The 21,091-nt window shown below is 38.6% G+C and overlaps 1 protein-coding gene and 1 long non-coding RNA gene across 4 annotated transcripts in view; one reads left to right on the top strand and one right to left on the bottom strand.

Moving 5' to 3' along the window:
• Positions 1–21,091, top strand: part of sema5b (semaphorin 5B) — a 209,913-nt gene that overhangs the window by 14,224 nt on the left and 174,598 nt on the right. The window lies entirely within an intron of this gene.
• On the bottom strand, positions 5,199–9,063 carry LOC110016991. The gene is made up of 6 exons (XR_002872452.1): positions 8,815–9,063; positions 7,293–7,373; positions 6,989–7,132; positions 6,725–6,898; positions 6,489–6,610; positions 5,199–6,025 (listed from the first exon to the last, which is right to left on the bottom strand). It is a non-coding gene; the product is annotated as an uncharacterized LOC110016991 (long non-coding RNA).

The raw sequence follows: 21,091 nt of genomic DNA on the forward strand, positions 1-21,091 counted from the left end.
TTACATATCATTTTTTTATTAGAGTCAAGTCAAGTTTTAAAGCAACGCAGGTCTGTGATATGACCTTGCTCTTCAAAAAGAGGTGGTGAAAATATCTTTAAAAAAAAATCTGGGATTAGTCTGGCCTTTTATCTTGCAGCAAGCATTATAGTGCTGGAAGCAACAGACTCCATAGTTTCCTGGGCAGCAGGGTGTTTTAGTGTGGTTGTGTGTATGATCAAAGAGTGCTAGAACTGCCTTCTAGAAGCACTTAAGACACCAGTCTGGCACAGGACTTTGACCCAGACCAGTGTCACCATTTTGTCCTATCTCTTTCTTAAACTGATGTCAGACAATGTGCTTCAGGTGCTGGACTTCAAAGCAAACTTTCCAGTAAAAGAAAGAAAGAAATCATAGTAATAGAAGATGTGTAAACGTAACGAGAGTGAGAATAAATATCTTGCATTTCTTTGAGCACCTTGCCTGAACTTGCACTTGTAAGTGATTTTTTTAATATACCGTATATTCTGCACTAAAATGAGAACTTAAAAGGTTTTTCAAAAAATGACACTTAATAATTCTGGTTGTGTTTACTGATGTCGAACCGATTTTGAGGAGGTACACTTTGCCCAAAAGTTACTAACAAGGTTGGGAGTTATTGTAGTCTTAGTAACGTTTGGTTTAGTGAAATATAATCTGTTTTTTTTTTAATGTGTTGCAAACAAAGTTATGGTGTACACTCTGGACAGGTTGTCAGTCTGTTGCAGGACAATCTATAATTATAAATTATGCATTAGTTCAAAGTGGTTGCACTAAAACCAATCATTCAACAACTAATGAAACTACTTTTTGGTAAAAAGCTTTTACTCAGATGTGTTCTCCATTCTTTTTGTCTTTTGTGATATCGCCAACTTCAATGGATCTGTTGAAGTTGCTCCTGTATGTTTTTTTGTTGCTGACTCTGATTTGGCTTCGTTGCAAAACCTCAAAGCCATGTTAGAACCTAAACTGAAAAAGTTTTGGAGTTGTCTGATGTAATCAAAGCAGACAGAGACCTGCGCGTCATCAGTAAGTGGTTTTCATTTGAAGGTGGAGAGGCGAGCTTTCACAGCGTTTAAAAGTTTGAATACATTTCCAGCTTCTGTGGAAGCTTCACTTTTTGAGTGAAGTGAAGCAGAAAGTGCACAAGGGTTCTGTTAAGGTTGGTCTCATTCACGCCAGATCGTATTGCAGTGAGCTCTGATCTGCTTCTTTGAAAGGGTGACAGTAAAGGAAGACTTTAATCTGGGCTTCATACATATGTGCACAGAAATAAAAACTCTTTCTTTCGTCTTTTCAAGGCTGATGAAACTTGACTTTGTAATTTATCACCCTTAACTGACTGTTATTGACTTATAGAAGTTTCAGACTTTGCTTTCATCCAATGTCATTTGTCTTATGCTTTAGCCAACATTTTGTCTTTGTGAATGAGTTGGAGACACATCAACAGATTGACACTGTTTATGAAAGCCGTGTACATACTTATTGAGACAGTCCAGTAGGGCTGGTTCACTATATGAGGGAAACTCACGATTTGTGATATTTACGATCAATATTGCGATGACGATATAACTTGTGGTACATTAACAAATAGCAAAACAACCAAAAATCATTTCCATTTCCCTGCAACTGTTTAATTTAAATAAGAGTCAATGACCCTCGTCATCTTAGGAGGCGAGCATCTAACATACAAGGGCTCCGTGGGATTGGTCAACAACGTGGTCGAAAGCATAACAAGATTTATTTGATTCCTTAAGTACCTCAAGCTGCCATAAGATTGTTTAAGCACATTTAAGGTAAATTTGCGTATTGCACAGCTTGATATTGCGATAACAATAAATTAGCAGTTTGTTATGCAGGTCTACAGTCCAGTGTGAACACTAAATGCTAAGAGGATGGTAAAGAATGCCTGTTTAGCATGTTCTTGAACGCGCATCACATAGTGGTGTGAACGAAGCTCAACACTTCTGTTCTTCCTTTTACTCTCCCTCAGGGCATACTCTCTTTGAACCCAAATTAATAGTCTACTTTACTGCGTCTCATATAATTTGAACTTGTCCTTCCACTCTGCAATCCAGTCCTAATTGCTAAGTGCTTCCATTTCAGGAGTTGTTAAGCAAACTGGGTGCATGACGAATGAGACTGTGGCAGTAAACACAGAATGGCTTTATCAAAGCCTTTTTAAGTTGAACTACCGTTCTGAAAGCCAGGAACTCTTACCTGTTGTCCCTGGAGAGGAATTTGCTGACAGATAGGGGTACCGTTTATCTGTCACTTTTTTCCGTTTAGCATCATCCTCGCTCAACAGTGATAGATGAGGTTTCTGTTCTGCACTTGAAAAGATTGATTGGGAGCTCGACTCCCAGCCCCAAATGGTTTACGTCTGGTGTGTCATGCTCTTGTCTTGTCAAACTTTCAACAGTGAGCCCTGCCTTAAATTCCCTCTTAGTGAATTAAATGTGCATTCCCCTCATCCACTTACATATTAGTTTTTACCACCCCAAACTCCTTTTTGTAGCTTTGTTTTGGGCTTGTTTTGACACTCTTTAACATGCTCACATGATGTCTCTCTCTTACAGATCTTCTGCTTTTTACTAAGCCACTCAATTATTTGGCTCCTTCGGTCTGTGCTCCAGGTGGATTTTCCATTGATTAAATCCAGACGTGGCCTGCACTTCTGAGCCTAACTGAAAAAACCCAGCTCTCAAAAATGAATCACCTGCTGCCCTTATCTATCAGTCCGTGCAGTTTCCACGTACATGCCTTACTCTCTGAGCCATCAACTCTAAAATGAAGTGAGTCCTAGACTGATTGTGTTTAGACTTTGGAGACAATGAGGTGATGTATTGTGTGCCTGAAAGGTTAAGTTGATGTGTTTGGGGTTGGGAGGACTTCAAGCAGCGTTTCCTGCAAATTGATATTAAAAGTACCTATTTGGAGAGTTCAGACATCCATTGCATTGAAAGACCTGGTTTGATGGCCGTGCTCTGACAGCTTAATGCTCTTAGAGGCAGATTGTTTTGCCACGTAGGACTTCCTCAGCAATTTAGCAAAACATTTTACTGACTATAAACATCAAATCTAAAATAATTGGCCAGAATACTGTACACACTAAGTGGTTTATATCAAGAAAAACAATGCTCACATTTAAAAAATGTCAGCATTAGTTAGTACTCATGGGGCAAACTTTTTTTTTTCACAGCACATTGTCCTGATTGACAGTTGACCATTGTCAATCAGTTTCCTCCATTCCTTGTCTCCTGTACGGTACAGAAAGCATTCTTCTTGCCAAATTTACACTACTATTTTTGATCGCTAGAACACTGGTTTTATTCTATAATGCTGGACTTTTTTTTTTTTTATAAAGATTTAAGCTTTGAGAGTGGGAAAAGTGGGAAAATTAGGGTTGTGAATCTTTCCCTCTGTCATGATACGATACGCACATCGTGATACATGGACTACAAATTCAATCATAACAGATTTAACATGCTTTGTGGCAATACCATACAGTCCAATTTTTTGATTGAATTACAGTATATGTCTCGTAACCTCAAGTGGATTTTAAAGCTGAAGATTTGCTGACAATTTCCTGCTATCAGCAACGGCCGTGGGACTCTCTATGTGAGTCGGAGAAAGACAATCCTGTCTGTTCTTGTTGTCTTCCCACCTCTTTTAGATATCTAGATATGTGTCTAGACAGGTATATCTAAATATTTATAATGAATTTGGTATTTGAAACCATAAATGAAAATGCCTTTTAACAGGAAAAACAATTTTTTCTTGCTGGCACATTATATTTTCTGTAACAAAAGCAAAAATGTCTATAGTACATAAAAGCTTTAAACAGTCAGACCAACCATTTTGGGTCTTTTAGACTGTTCTGTTCTTTGTGGTATAAATAATTGTGACATTTTAATTTGTTCAGACATTGTTTGCAGTGCTGTGAAAACAAGGGTTATAATATGTTTAGTGCACTCAACACACATCCCTCTCTGTAGGTTCTCCTTCAACCAGTTGTAATTGACCCGACTTGGCAGAAGCAAGCTTGTGATGGACTTCTTTTTGTGTGCTTCAGATGCACACAAACATGTAAAGACAGTAGAGACACAACAGGAAGAAAGACTGATAAATTTGGTCAGACACTGATTATTTACTTCCTGGTTGATTTGATACATCTTAACCAACATAATCTTGTTTACATCTGTGATTTTTATCCAACAATGCTGTTACTCTGAGTATTAGATCGATTTTTTGATACGTATCTGTATCCTTTACAACACTTGTAAAATGGTAATGTTTGTCTGAGAAAAGTGTTTAAAATGTGTAGTAAGGGGTTTCACAGCCTTAAAACAATTGTGATAAATGTAAAAAAAAGGTTTACTATTTTCTGGGTATATATTAGAACCTAACTTCAGAGATTAACAAAGCACTACTATAATTCAATATGTTATAAATGGCATTGTCTTTGAGAAGCAGATATGAAAATGTAACCCTTGTGATATCCTATAGGAGTTAGGTCATCTAGACCAGCGGTCCCCAACCTTGATTGCGCCACGGACCGGTTTGACGTATTTTAAAATTTTTTACGGACCGGTATATTGCATGTGACGGACACACACTGCAGCAACGCTACACAGCAAAATCAGCAGTGTTAATTTAACTCCCATAGTGTCAATTTTAACACTTTGCGAGTGTTTATATAATCCTCACCAGCCCAGTGTTAAAATTACACTTTATAAAGTGTTACTATTTTAACTCTGCAATAGTGTTACATTACTGACATTCTTAGTGTTATTTTTGACACTTCAACAGTGTTTTTTTAACACTAAATTGTGTCAAAAATTAACTCTTATTCTGAGTTGATTCCCATGATAAGTTTTTTTCCTGTACTTTAGTGCCTTTAAAAGACTAGTTTTATCTTACGTTAAGTTTACTTTTATAAGTAGTCAAATACAAAACATAAAAGGTTTGTTTCCTTAATGTTGTAAATATGTTTATGTCAATATATACATACAAACAACCGACGATCAGTTGAAGCGTGGCTTTCTTTGATTATACAGAAGTAGAAGCAGATACACAATCATCTTTTCCTACCTATCCCTAGCTGCGTTGTAGGTGCAGCCGCCTGAGAAAACACCAAGTGTAAAAATATTTTACGATGTGAAAGAAATATTATGACATTTGAGAAAGCTTTAAACTCTTTATTAAGAGTAAGAAATCCTCCAAGCACAATAACATTTTGAGCACAAGGTAAACTTGACCATCATTACAACAAAGACAGAGGTACAATATAAATGCTGTTGTCTTCACTGTAGGCACTTTGTAAGTTGAATGGCCTGTGAATGGCAAGACTGTCTGCTTTAATGAAATCATTTTCATTACTAACAAACACTTTGTACGCTCATAAATGCTCATTGAAATGTGACCTCAGAGTTTCATCTGCCGAATTTACTTCTGTTGTGTCATTGAAAGAAGCCTCAAATGGTTCCAAGTTTGCTGAATTACCACTCTGTAACGTGAACAGTTTCCAAATGCTTTTTGAAACCAGAATAAGTTGAAAACTGACGCCTACAACAACCCTGTGCACAAAGCAACTTAAACCTGGTGCTTGGATAAAAACTATGGTCAAGTCTTAAATGGATTGTCAAAGACTTACAGGTCACATGAACAGCCTGACAAATGAAACACTTAAACATTTTTAAGCTAGTTGAGCAGTTTAGCACGCAACTCACGAACTCTCGGAGACTCGTCTGTTGTTGTGACATCAATGTTAAAGATGGTTGTTTGAACAAAAGTGTAGAGCTGGACCAGGGATTCCTCATAGGACAAGTTGAAAAAATAGTGGGATTTAAACAGTTCATCAAACGCGCCCAGTGAACTAGTGGCTTGGCAGGGAATGAGCTGTTTGTCCACAACGATGTTGGTCTCAATTTTGTTCTGGGTTCTGCCAATGGCAAGGTTGTTTGCCTTCACGTTGTTGCAGGTGTTCACCAATGCTGCAACATGACTGAAAAAGATTGACAAAGATTTCAAAATAAATAGATATTTTAGGACATGATAGTTAGTTCTTGGGTGCAAACATTATCTCCAATTTAGAGAATTCAGGCCAGACTGAGATAGCTCAGACATGTCCAGGGGAGAGACAATGAGTATATTGGTAAAAGGATGCTGAGTCTAGAGCTGCCAGAGGTCTTGAAAAAGACCAAAGAGGAGGTTTATGGATACAGTGGAGGAAGACAAAGTTAGCTGGTGTTAGAAGATCCAGAAGACAGGTGGATGAGGGGACAGATGGTTTAATGGAGGAATATTTGGTTAGATAACTGTCAATTAGAAATGTATGCTGAAACACAAAAGTGTGCACAAATTAATATTTTGCACAACTTAAAATAAAAAATATGAACACATTTGTGCCTACACCTACCTGTGGTTTTGTTTTCACTCCCAGTTTGTAAATATTGTAAAACACATACCTTATGAAAGTGCACCATTTTAGGCACAGCATCATTGGGGCTTATTTTAATCCTCTTTCGTCCTGCTGTGGGTGGCAACAGATGAAGAAGGAGCAGCAGTGAAGCCATATCACTGTCCCAGTCTATCAAAATATAAAAAAATAACAGAGAATTTGGGAAGAAATTATTATTATCCACTCTGAACACAGAGATAATACAGTGTATACTATCATATCTATAGACAATGTAATGCTTACTGGTCTCATCATTCTCTGCTAATTTTTCAGCAGCTTTCAAAAGTTGAAACAATTCATTTGTCCGTGTCAGGTGTTTGGCCTCCTCAATGATTTTTTTGCTTAGCTCTCTAAAGAAGTCGGTCACACTTAAAGTGACTGACTGTTCTTCAGGGAGGGTGGATGGACATGAATGTTCTATGGGAGAGAAAGGGAAAAAATGTAAAAATTTGTACAAGAGCTAATGATAAGTTATGTGAAATCATTCAAAAAGTTACTGAAACTTACTTTCTGATATGCTGTCACAAACAGTCAGACACAGGTCAGGTTTGCTTTCTATAAGTTCAAGAAGAACATCTTCCTCCACTGCTGTGTCAGAGACGTCAAAAATGTGAAGCTCAGTTCCATCCGGAAGTCCAAACTTGTTTTTTACTGGAAGAAAAAATTGGCATGAACGAAAGAAAGAAAAAAAGTAATAACATCGGCAGTAATAAAAAAATGTCATTACATTTGATCAAATATTCCCAGCTTCCTTGCATTTTAACAAAGACCTAATGATGTAAATATTTAATTATACAGAATGCCTGCTCACCTTCACAGATGAGATCTGCATAGGTAAATCCTGACTGTAATCGGATGTATTATAGCAGCATAGTGGCAGTTAACAGAAACTCTTAAGGAAAAAAACAGTACTTTAGTTTCACAGAATTAATTTGCTCTTAGACAAGTTGAAGCATAGATAAACATTTTTGTTCTAATGAACACAATTCATATCAGTAATACTTTTAAAAATGTCTAATAAGCAAAATCAACTTTTCCTAGCTTTCTTTCATAAAACAACTATTACTTGATCAAAAACGTGTCTGGAGTGATTTTCTATTTAACTGACGCACATGCACACACAGAATCTCACCCATCCTGCGACATTTAAGTATTTTATAATAAATAAGTAGCAAAAAGGTCATAAAATTACTGTGTATTTTTTGTCTCAAAACGTTTTCCAAAACGCGCCCCTGTCAAGCCTCCAATGAATGTCCATTCTCGTCCTCCTCCCCCATCTTTAGATAATTATGGCGCGAAGCAGAAGTTACTTTTCTTATTAATGCTCAAATCATTTTCAATTTAAAAATGTGCTTTTGATTTATTCACACCTGTAATTGAGAAAAAGTCCAACCTTGTACCATAGTTATAACATTAGATGTTTAAAGTCCCACTACTACTACTATATTTCGGATCCTTGTTGTGACAGCGCTCAGTTGTCTTTTAACTATGTTGGGGGCGTTTTTGGCGGTTTTAGGGTCGGTTCAGCGGGGGGGGGTTTTCTCATGAAAATACCGTACCGGCCTAAGTCAGGCTGTATGGCCGCTGGAGTGCCGCTATCCTTTTTAAACTGGAGACGCAACAGGCAGAGACGGCGCTTAACGGACCCGGGCTCTGTCATACAACCTGTTGTTGGGGGTTTGCCGCCCCGCCCCGCCCCGCCTGTCCAAAATTGGGTTAAGAAAATGAATGAAAGTTTGGGAGCAGAACTGTGTGTGGGGTGGGCGTGTGTGTGCTTGTGTCAGCGTACGCAGCGCCCCCACCCCGAGGACATAGAAGAGTTTGGCGGTTTTCAGATTACTTTGGGCTGGAAACCGGTAACACTACCGACACTGCGTTATGCGTACAGTTTAGATACAGATTCCAGCGCAGACGAGACAAAGACGTTCATCGATCTATTCGTCTGACGGTAAACGCATGAGGGGGGCAGAGCGGAGAGACCGGGTCGCGCATTTTAGTAACTGCGTCACATATTTGAGTTTTTTTTTTCCGAACGGCGCATTTTTGTCTGCTACAATTACAATAAGAAATACTAAGAAACACAGTTTTACATATTACATTATTTAATTTCCAATATCATCAGAGAAATGCTACAAAATATGTTAAAAATACTCAAAAAAAAGGCGATTTTAATTGGAGTGGGTCGCCATGTAACACTGAAAAACTAGCTAAAGAAAAATAGCGCGTTACTTAACATTAAGAGCAATAAATGTATCGAAGCTAACTAATATCTATCGCATTACAAACATGCTTTATGTTTATAATAGTGAAGACATTTATATATTTGTTCTTACCCTTTTGAAATGAATGTAGCAGACGACTTTCCTCCTCCGCTCTCCGAGAAAAAACCGCCAACAGAGTTTGAAATAACTCCGTCAGCCGTTGCAGCACAAAGCTCCGCCCCCAAATCTGTTTTAACACTGGATGTGCTCAAAACAACACTAAGATCAACACTAATCAACTCGAAATATTTAACACTGGAAAATTCAACACAAATCAACACTGCAGATTTTGCTGTGTACAATAGAGGCAGAGACACGTACCCTGCACTTTTATTTTGAAACGCAAAACATTGTACATCGCACATGTGTCATCATCGTCCCCCCCTCCCACACCCGTGCTCAACCCTATTTTGACCAAAGCAGGCAAAGGGGATTGATTCCCACAATTCCCTGTGGTACCAGCTCCGAGAGTAACCCCTGGCTGCAGCCTGCAGAACTCTGACAGCAGACCAAACATGCATGTGACCGACACTACAACATAATAAAATAATATGATATGACCTGCATGAAAACAGTGGTATTTTCAAAACATAACAATAAACACGAATTTTGACGAGCAACGTCCTCTCTGCCCGCAACGCTCTCTGGTCACTAATCGCTATGATAACGTTTAAACATGCCTTCAAAATAAGTGCTTGTAAAATCCGACTCACCACAATGCTGAATGGTGCGTGGGAATATCCTGCTGGGATAAATCTGTATTTTAAGTAGGACTCCTGATACTGTCTATTAAATGTAGCTTTCTTTTTTTGGAAGTTGAAGGCTCATCTTCTGTCTCCTGGCTGGGCCTTTTCCACTTGGCAAAGAAACTTTCCAAAAGACGTTTGTTTTTGATTCATTTTGCTAGCTCCTGGGTTTTATTTTAGCAGTATCCTATCACGTGACAGAGAAAAGCGCCTTGGCCTGCGTCAAGATTGACATAGACGGATGTAACGGAGAATCTGGCAATTTTTCAAAATAAAACATCTTTCAGATTAGGTAATAAATAAAGCGGAAGTAATGTAAATTATTTTATTTTTTCTGTGCGGCCCGGTACCAAATGACCCCCCGGACATTTGGCCCCGGGGGTTGGGGACCGCTGGTCTAGAACCCACAATACAGTGCGCTGAACCTTTTTTCTTCAATGATTTGTGATCTTCACTGGTGTCCATGGATTACATGAAATCTTCTCCACCTTTATCCACCTTTGTCATGGTAGGGAGAACACGTCAATGTAAGGGTGGGGTCAAAGGATAGCACAAGGGTTAAAAGGTTCTGCGCAAGTCATGATACATATTTGTTGGTTGGCAGCCATTACTTAGTTTGAGTGACATTAGACGGAGTTACTGTTCAAAGCTTACACAGAGATTTGACCTGAACTGAATCCATCATAGAGTTGTCAGGCCTATAAAACGAGCTTAAACGTCACTTTGTGTGTTGTCCTCAAATAGCCAGAAGTCTGGGTGAGTGCAAATCCCTGCAGTCGGTGCAGAGGCTGTCAAGCGGGCAGATTAATTTCCCACACTTTTAAAAAAGTGAATACTTATCAATGTAATGTGAAGATATTTAAGACAGTCAATTGTTATTGGTTGGCTACTAAAACTGCAAAACACCAAGAGAGCAGTTTGTCCTGTAAGTGGTTCCATGCACTCCCATTAGGTTTGTTTTTCACATTGCGAATCATGGCTGTGTTTTAGTGTGCAGCAGGGTGAAAGGGGTGTTAATTTAATGCATCCCATGTATCAGGCTGATGGGGACATTTTAGTCAATTTTCTGCTTGTAATTTACATAGTGGAAAGGAATAAAAGCACATGAGCACAGCTTCTGCAACAAATAAAAGCATGCCATAAGGCAGCTGATTCCCTCTCTATTTGATGTGATTGCAGTACAGAATTTAGTTTTTGCTCTCAGAAAGTTCTCCCCAAATGTGTTTTTTTAAAGCTTTGGATTCACATTGTGCTGCATTTCACTTTTATTCCCCTTGTTTCCTCCTCCTCCACATCGCCCACTATCTTTCTTTCTTCCTTCCACAGCAGCAGCAGTAACCCGTCCTGCTGCTCTGCTGAGCATCCTTTTTCCCTTGTCTGTCCAACAAGGATAAGTTAGGAAGGTGTCTTTTCTTATCTTTTCACTGGGAGCTGCTGTCCCCTGTCTCAGTAAATTGACTCCCTCCCTCAAAGTGTAGCGACCCTTTGAAATAAACCTCCTTTTGACCTTTTTTGCACAAAACTAAAAATGCAGCTGGATTTTACTGCTACGTATGAAGCTACAGATTTTCTTTGTTGAGATACAGAAGTGAAGAGGATTACCCAATTTGCAGTGTGATTTTACATTCACACTGCATTCACATGTTTTCACGTTTGTGAATGCACTAAAAGTGTATTCTTGAACATGCTAGTATCTCTACCCCACAAGGTTATAATAGTTTCGGATTTTTTATTAGTTTTAGTTTTTATTTTGTTTTGAATTTTTGTTTTTTAAATTTATTTAGTTTTAATTAGTTTTTAGAGGCAGCTTTATTAGTTTTTATTAGTTTTTATTTTTTGAAATTGCTTCATTTTAGTTTAGTTTTTATTAGTTTTAGTGTTAGTTTCAGTTTTTTCTTTTTTTTTTGTAAATTAGGATATTTGTCAGGTGCTCGATTCAAAATCACCAGAATAAGTATTTTATAATAAAAACTCAATCAAAGATACATTTTGAAACACTTATTATTCAGAGGACACAAGGACAACCATCCTTAAATTAAAATACAACAGCCGATAACAGCATTACGTTATCTGCTCTCGCTTCCTTTTCGGGGGAGGGCGGGCGGCAGGCTAGCTTGTCTAGGTACTGTTGATTTGCGTTTTTGTGTGCGCTTTTTAAATGTACTTTTAGATTCGTAGGGTTTTTCCCTTTGAGGAGCGTTCCATAAATTTTGTCTCCTGCTTCGACTACAAGGCACTTACTTTTGTTTTCGACGCTGTTATATTCAAAAAAGTCCCAAATAGGACTCTCCCGCTTTCTCCCAACTTTTAATGCAGCCATCACGCTCATGTAAATGTCTATGACCACGCTAGCCGGCAGTGTCTGACAGACATCATGTGACGTCACAGACAACGTGATGCCGTAGGGGTCAAATACACAGTAAAACTAGCAGCGTGAAGTAAATAGACTTTATTTCAACCAAAAAGACTTATGTATTAACAAAGACGAAAACGAAGGATTTTTTGGGGTTAATTTTAGTTTAGTTTCAGTTCGTTTTATTCACACAACAAACAGTTTTAGTTAGTTTTCGTTTTTTTTTAAACTCTCGTTTTTATTTTTATTTCAGTTAACGAAAATGTTTTTTCAGTTCTAGTTTTAGTTTTTTCGTTCGTTTTCGTTAACTATAATAACCTTGCTACCCCATACTAGCGCTTGACCTAAAACCGTGTGCTATTCCGAAACATGAAAGACTTGTTGTCTTATATTTCCAGCCGGACACAAATCAGTATTAAGAATTTTTCTGCCACGATCAATTTTCAAATGAATGATGCTTCTGTCATTTAGTAGGACGACATCCATAAGTCACTACCATATCTGAGTCCCTGATTTGTCAAAGTTCAATTTGGTTTAACTTTCAACACCCATTCAATGGCTGCGTGACTGGTACATAGAACCCCAACACGCTTGTAGAAACTTGAAGAAAACGCATGAACACGAGTTCAACACGACTGCCCGATACAAACTTTTTCTTTTTATTGAAGGTGGTAAATGTTAGGCTATTACAATTTTTTATCACCATGCAGCTCTACATTATGCCAGAGAATAGGTTAAGAAAAAAACGAAAAGATTAGAAATGTGACAGGCTGTGGGTGGTTGACATGCTATCTTCTCTCATGCAGGATATCTTTAAGGAAAGGGTGGAGGAGGGTTATTGTTTGGCTGCATCACTGTTGAAGACAATTACAGAATAACAAAAAAATACACTGTTCTTAAGCTTTCACCATTGTTCTGATCAATCACAGTCACATGGACGTGCATCCTGTCCTTTTTTTTCATGAGATAAACACAGTGGGTTTAAACTATCGCCTGTTTTTGATTTCAAAGTAAGGGACTAAGGCCCTCTCGGCACAAACCAAAGAGGGATAACAATGGTGGCATTAAGTCTTTAATTTTTTGAGTGGTATATGTGTCTGTTTTTTAGAGTTACAAATAAGGCACTTCAATACAGCGCTTTAATGCAGCGCTCCTCCTGGCACCCCCCTCGCGAGGGCCGTCGGACGAGGGAAGGGAGAGGCGAGGAGCCCGCGGGGCGAGGGCGGAGCACAGAGGCGTCCCGATGTCTGCACCTCTGTCAAAAGTGGGAAGAAAAAATATGTGTATATGCGCTACGAGCACTCCATCGGAAACAGCCCGGAAACATCTTCACCCCGTTAATATCCTCGCTGAAAGCTGACAAGGTTAACATGTTGGTTTTCCTGTCACGCCACATGAAAACGGAGAAATAAAAGCAGCAGCACATTTCACTTAAGCGGCCCAACAGACAAACACTTGTTCACTTCTTGTTTTATTTTGCACTTTAAAAAAGGTCGTTCATGTTTAGCCTACCTTTCCTGCGATTACTTTTTTTCTTCCTGGCCGTGTTTAGAAAACGCAGGAGAGATCCTCTCCAGGGCTGAAGGTGGATTCTTCCTTCAGGGCTCACTTCCCTGTTCGGACCCTCACAGCCTCCAGAGCGGGTTAATAAAGAATCAATCGCTGTTCTTCTGGGGGAAACCTTTTATTACTGGTCTCCTTCACTCTGTAACACCAAACATGAACGCCTACTCTAGTGGTTCTACAAATGAACAACTCAGACAACAAAAACTTCACTTCCTGCGTTCTCATTCAATACATAAAGCTATCGACAACAAAAAAATATAAGTTGTTGCATCAAAAAAAAGTTACAAATGAGAAAGTTGGAAATCTAAGGTATGATAAGTTCTGTTTATTTTTTTGTAAATATTTTACGACATTAATTTATGATGTCTGTCAAATTCACTTGGTGGAGTTAAGCAAGAATTGAAAGCTTAAAAAAACTTTTTTGGCTGATCTGTGTCATGCTTCCCTGTTTCTTTTCTTCAATTATGAAAGATTAGTTTTCCCTTCACTTTCAATGCTGTGATCATTAAGGTTTGAAGAACAGAGAATATTTAGGTTGGTGGTTTAAATTACTAGATATCTATCATTTTACTAGAAAATGAGTAAGTGGATAATACCATTGTCTTGTTTAATTGAAATAGCTCTTTGGTTTCCAGTCATGTTTATGATTGTTCATTTTTTTTAGGTTGCTGCTACATTTAACTCCAGTTTCTTCCATTTTAGTCCATCGTTAACCACTTTTCAAGAAAAATAAAAAACGTCCTGCTCAGAGTAAACGAACTAGAGACATTAAACAAACAATGATATGCAAAGCTGTGTTTGTGTGTGGTTGTGTGGCCCTGCAACAGTCTGGTGATGTGTTCAGGGGGAACCCCACCTTCAGCTGACAGTAGCTGGGTTGGCTCCAGTGGCCCCGTGACCCCAAAAGGGACTCAGCGGGTTCTGAAGATGGATGTATGAATGGATAAATAGGTGGACGGGTAAATGGCTGATATGCAGAGCTTCAGTATCAACAAACTATCCATTTATGTCTGTTACGAGTCAAGTTACAAGTCAGTGGTTTGAATATGAGCTATAGAATTACTTCTCAATGCCACATGTCAGGGTTATGCATCTATTAGTAAATGACAATTTTGCATATAATAAACACTAAACCCACATCTCACAACAAAAAAAGGTATGTTTCCAACTAAAAAAAGACAAAAGATTTACTTCTTCAATTTTGAATGTGTTTGTTTATCTAAATAAAATACGGTCAGAAAGAATACTGTAGGTCAACTTTTGTAACAAGAATATAAAAGTTTTTATGCCTTTTGATACAAGACTGTCTTTGTAACACAAAACCTGGGAATAACGTGGAGCTGAAAGCCTTAAAGCAACACCCGTGTGCATGAGAGTTATTCAAATGGATTTTTCATTTTGAAACTAAGAAAAAACATGTATTTTTCTTCAGCAAATACGAGGTTTAGACCCTTTTTCAAACACGATAAAAGCTGTTGTTTTTTTTATATTCAGCTCCAGTTTGTTTTGCATTTTCCTCCAGCTCAGGAAAGAGTTCTGTGCAAATTTATTCTAAACAATACGCTGCCTTGAATGCAAACTAATAGTGTTGGCATAAATGCAGCTGCTAATTCCAGAAACAATGAGAAGTCAGATCATGTGTGCTCTGTTTTGCTAATAAGGTTTTTTAAGCCCACAGACGCTGAACTTAATTCTGGATACTAATACTTTCAGCCCAATCAGCCATGTATTCACAAATGATGTGAATGCATGTATTCTGTGTGTTTTCTTAATGCCCATGTCTAGTGCAGAAAAATTAGATGAGATTGGATTTTGCTGGCTTGGCAAGATAGGGTTGGTCATTTGTCTGCTGCATAGTTTGGACATTTGCGGATCAATAATCAGCTCTCTAGGTGAAGGTTGCTGTAAAACTGAGATTGAAGCCTCGGGCTGCGTGCAAACATCTTTCCTCATGTTCCATTCACTCTGCACACATCGCAAGCAGCTTTCAAGCCTGTGAAACAAGAGCTCAAATGCAAGAAAAGGGAGAGAGGTCCACAAATGTAGATATAAGTAAAGGAAAGCATGTTCTCCTCTTTGTAAACAAATCACTGTTCTGTCCTGTTGTAAAGCAAAACGGAACGTTTCAACGTAAAAACATGAGTTTAAGGGCTGCCTTAGGATTTAAAGTCAAGATAACAAACTTTTGTTGTATTAAATCAAAACATCTTGTTTAACCAAAGCACTGGTATTTTATTCTGATATAGATTTGAGAGTCTTGTACATTTCTTTTTGGGGCTGCATTTTGGGAGGAAAACTCGCAATATGCGATATTAGTGATCAATATTGCGATGAGGACAGAACTTGCGACATATGAACAAATAGCAAAACAACCAAAATCATCATTTCCATTTCACTGCAGTTTAATTTAAATAAGAGTCAACATACCTTAGATTATACTCCAAATGAAACTAGTCTACATGGGAGGGGAGCATCTAACATAAAAGGGGTCCATCCGATTGGTCAAATGCATAACAGGATTTATTTGATTCGTTAAATACTTCGAGCAGCCTTAAGATTGTTTATGCACAGTGAAAGTAACCATTTATTGTGATTTTATATTGATATGCATATTGTACAGCTTGATATTGCTTTAAAGATAAATTTTCTCATTTAACTCATTAAACAACGTAAATTGTGTTAGGCAAGGGCTTTCAAACAACTGATGTTGCAAATAGGTATAGGAGGGAGCTCACATATTTCTATGATTTGAAGACGACTATAAATGATTAAAAATTAGAATTACGATAGCTGAACAGCAAGATTCTTCCATCCATTTTCTTAATCTGCTGCATCTCCTTTAGGGCTGCCTGAGCCTAACCTGGCCACTGCTGGGTGAAGGCAGGGTACCCCCCTGGACAGGCTACAAGTTGGGTGCAGGGCCTCACAATCACAAACACCTCAATGTTGCTCTCTCAATTTTGCACAGCTTTTTGCACTAACCACTTTTTTTTCTACCCCAAAATTGAACTCAACCCTCATGACATTACGTGTTTAGACTGGGAAACTGATTGGAGAAATGATCACTTGCTCTCCATCACATCCCAAACCATTTAGCAGCACAGTTTGCTAGAATCGTCCCAGCACTAATGTATTATCAACTTAAGCTTCCAGTATGAGTGTCCCTAACAGAAACCTTATTGAACATTCTTAAAAAAAAACTTCAACGCATTTATACAATTTAATATCCGTGTGTGAATAATGAAGGTGATCAGTTCTAAGTGTGTTGACCTGTCTTTCATTTACATCATGGGTACAGCCTTTTAGGGGTTGACACCACTACCACGATTACATAAGTGACCCCCTCACTGACCTGAAGGGGTTATCTCTGAGATCAGGTAAAGAGGTTACGCCGTATAAACAGGTGTCAAGTGCAATGATGGAACAGCCAAGACACATTAGACCGGCTGGAAACTCAGCCAGGTGGGTAGAAAGATACTAGAAAGATAATAGATGACCTTGCTTGGCGATGTGATGTCATGGTTTCAGGTGGTGCAACCTAGAACCTCTTGAATGAACAAGCTGACCTTTGGAAAAGGAGATGGATGCAGGTCAGGTTTAGCCATAGCAACAGGAGGTCTTCTGGGTTATGGAACCAGTGAAAGTGCCACTTTTGAGCAGGTTTCATTCACCATAACATTAGTCCAATCAAATAAATAAGGTTTAATTTATATTTGCGTTGATGTAGTACAAAAAAAACTGTTGGTGTGTTATTTTTTAGCATCCCACCACTGTTGTTGCTGCAATGTCACTGAAAGCCTTCAAGCTCTTTACTCAATGCATCTTAGATAACTAACATTTTGAAATTCTTTGGAAATGCTTCATTCATTTAATTCCCACAAATGAGACTGATATTCAAAAGTACCGGATGTGTAATAAAACAACTAGAGGAGCCACAATTCCTGGAGAGAAAGATGAGTCAACTTTGTTGAGAAAAAAAAAACACGCACAGCTTTAATGACTTTGTGCACTACCTAAAACTACTTAAAGATCCACTCCAAAGAAAATCATATGTTTGGTGTTTTAAACATGTTCTTGTGGCATTTTTCTCATGATGGAGGACATACAGTACAGACCAAAAGTTTGGACACACCTTCCCATTGGACACACACCAAAAGTTTGTGTCCAAACTTTTGGTCTGTACTGTATATATGAAAAATGAAGGTCAAAATTGTATGAAAAACCAACAAAAAGGCGTAAATATTACTTAAAATGGGGATTAAAGGCCTGTTCACACCGGGACGAATTTCGCCGGCGATTTTCGCCGACGTTTAACGCCTCGTGACTAAACAAAGGGCACCAATGTGAGTGTGCACACCGAGGCGCCTCGGGTTCGTTTTTTTTTTTCGACGCGTCGCGTCGAAATCTATTCGACCAATGAGAATGGCGCTTTTGCACACGTGTCTGGAGCTACTGAAGTTACAGTAAAACACAACTAGCTCAAACACAAAACTGCCTTGCTGAGCACACATACCAGCGAAGAAGTTAGACGCCAAGTAGCGTCTACACTGCCGCGAAGAAATAATGACGGACATTCTTAAATATCCCCTTACCAAGTACCAGTTGGAGCTACTGATGCTTGAAATATTCATGTTTTTTTTGTATGATTCTGACAAGCGCGTAAATACTTGCTCTCTTCTTCTGAGTGAAAAGCGACTTTAAGAATCGTAAAGTTGCGCAGCGCCACCTCGTGTACAGGAGTATTTCTGTTTACATTAAGTGCCATCTAATGTCAGGGAATGAAATTGCATGTTCGCTCGGCTCATCGTCAGCGAAAATCGCCTGGGTGTGAACACAAAAGACGTGGCGAAAAACGCTGGCGAATAACGCCTGGCGAATATTCGTCCCGGTGTGTACGGGCCTTTTTAGAGACTGTATGGTCAGCTATCATTTGTTCCTTCTTTTTTGGGACAAACCTGTAAATATACACGAGCTTTCTGAAAATGCTGCAGAGGTTGTTGAATTGTTTTTAATGTAAAAAGAAATCGCTACTGATTCATATCAGTAGCAGATTAAAAAACGCTATTGGAGGAAGCTTGTCATTGTAAAGGCGTCTATGACTAACCTCAAGCTCCCTGCTCCGTTTGGGTCTGCTGTATACACTTGAACGTCTTTGTACGTCTTTGTTTTCCTCGTTCTGGCATCTGAGTCAAAGCTGGATAGCTCAGATATTGCTCGCCATTTTTGTTGCACCAGTGATGTTAGGTTGGGGGTTGTAAGGGACTATAAGCTAGTGGGAGTGTGTAAACAGAAAAGGGATGATGGGGAAATGGGGGTGGGCTCAAAGGTGAATTTCCAATGAACTCCTACTACTCTGCAGAAATTATGTCTGACCTAGAAAATGATAGGTTGTCAGATTTTGGGTAAAACATAGCATAATCATAATGAAAAGACCACTGGGAACGATTGTAAAATAGATCCAAAAAATGATCTAAAATAAAAAGTGGGACTATAAGATTTTACCTAACAGACCCCCCTCCCCCCTCAAAAAAAAAGTTCTCTGCGTTCGTTGGCTGTATGTACTACATCTCCCATGAAGCATTGGGTTAAAGTGACAGCGTCTCAGCGCACAATGAGTCGCCCTTGTTAAACGTCGTGAAACCACATCAAACTTTTTTAAAATCTTTTAACTTAACTTTTATTACATCTTTTAGAAAAAAAAACAGCTGCAACTTCCAGCTTTTTCTGCCACAATTATCACAAAAATGCATGTGAGATTGTGGAGGGACTGTAGATCAATACAGACTATGAGTTTCTCTTTTCTTTTAATTTTTGGATGCTGGTGTGCCGCAGGATTTTTGTCAAGGTTAAAGTGTGCTGTGGCTCAAAAAAGGTTGAAAAACACTGTGTTAGATGACACGACAGCATGTATTTTCCTACAGATTGTATTGATTACTGAGCATAAATCTTGGTCCCTGTACTTAATCAATCAACCTATTGCAGAGAATTGCATCAAAATTTTACAAGAAATTGATTAATTTTAGTGATTTCTTCCATTTCCTGCCTAACTGTGAAACAGAAAAATACACTTGTTGCTGTGATTTTACACACAGTTTTAAAAATTAATGCAGGAATTTATAGTAAAATAACAAAAAAAAGAACTTTATACCATTGATGTGCCACTCTTAAGGAAAATATGCTATATGTTTATGGGAGGGAGAGAAAAAAAGGCCTGTTTGACATTCTGTGGCTTCACAAAAAAGCTGCACTATCCTTCTGCAGTGTAAAGTACAAAGCTGCAGGTAAGAGTTTGCTCCTAATTATGAACATGATCTCCACTGCACTGGAGAAGAGTTGCTGTGCTGCAATGCATATGTGTGATTTCAAGGAATGCCTAGTTTGAGGAATTGCGTGGTTGCCGGTCTATTTTGAAATCTGCACCTCACTGTGTGCATTGTCTATATTTTTGGAGAAAACAAGGTTTAACAGTTTGAAATAAGAAAAAAACCAAGATAACAAGTTCGGAGCTGAAGTTACGTTTGTCGCTTCCCGTTTGCTCAGAACTTAACATCAATCTCTAGACTTCCTTTATGACGATAGAAACGGCATTATTGTACCATACACGAAGCCTTATCTCCACTAAGCAGTACAGTACGTTCTGGTCTGGTACGGTTGGGTTTAGAATGGTCCAGGCAATGCAGGTGAGTGGTTCCTCTCAAAGTTAGACTGTCATGGCGCATGCGGAGAGTAGACCTTTTGTGTAGCTTTGCGTCATACTGCGACGACCAGAAATACAAAGTTATCAACAACAGCAATAGATGTATTTCCAATGCCGACCAGACCTTGCTGTTTTTTAGAGACTTTTTTTCCTGATTCATGTCAATTGAGATACAACAGTTGTTGGAAACAGAAGGTCTGGAAACGTTGCCCCTGGTTTGGCGTTTTCGATCCATCCATCCATCCATCCATCCATCCATCCATCCATCCATCCATCCATCCATCCATTTTTAACCAATTATTACCCTTAAAGTTTCATTTTCATTCAGCAATATAGCATCCAACCCCGCATTTTCTTTTGGAAATGCCCCTCCTTCTAGTTCAGTTTGGTTTCCCTATTTACACAGCATTTGAGCCCATTTCTAATTTATAACACATCTAATTGGTTTGATTTAAAAAAAATCCAATTCAATGCTGAAGTTTTTGATGACAGATAAAGCAGTCCCATTAGTCACCTACTTACTGTAGGTGTGTGAAATTTGTTCACCGCATTTGACCCATCCCCTGGGGGAGCGGTGAGCTGTAGACACATCCGCGCTTGGGCTCCATTTGGTGGTTTAACCCTCCCAATTAAACCCATGTTCTAACCCAGGTTGCTCATGTTTCTCCATGTTGCTTTTACACAGGCAAAAAAAAAGTGGGTGTGGCTTTTATTCATGAAGGAATTGCCGTTTTACCTTTACCCTTTGCTCTATTTTCTCTTTTTGCTGTACACGTCTTTTTTTTTTTAAAGATACGTTTGATATTCTCTGCTAAAAGTAGTAAATCACATAATGTTTAGCTCCTTATTGCAGGAAAATGTATTTGATTTTGTTCAGAGGGAAATGCATATATTTAATTTTTATATACATCTACTGCAAATGAATCAGCCAACTTAGGATAACTGAATGTTTGTGCCTTAAATTTTTTCATCTTATCACACATGTAT

This window comes from Oryzias latipes, chromosome 21 (genome assembly GCF_002234675.1).
Source record: "Oryzias latipes chromosome 21, ASM223467v1".
In the NCBI taxonomy this organism is placed as follows: domain Eukaryota; kingdom Metazoa; phylum Chordata; class Actinopteri; order Beloniformes; family Adrianichthyidae; genus Oryzias; species Oryzias latipes.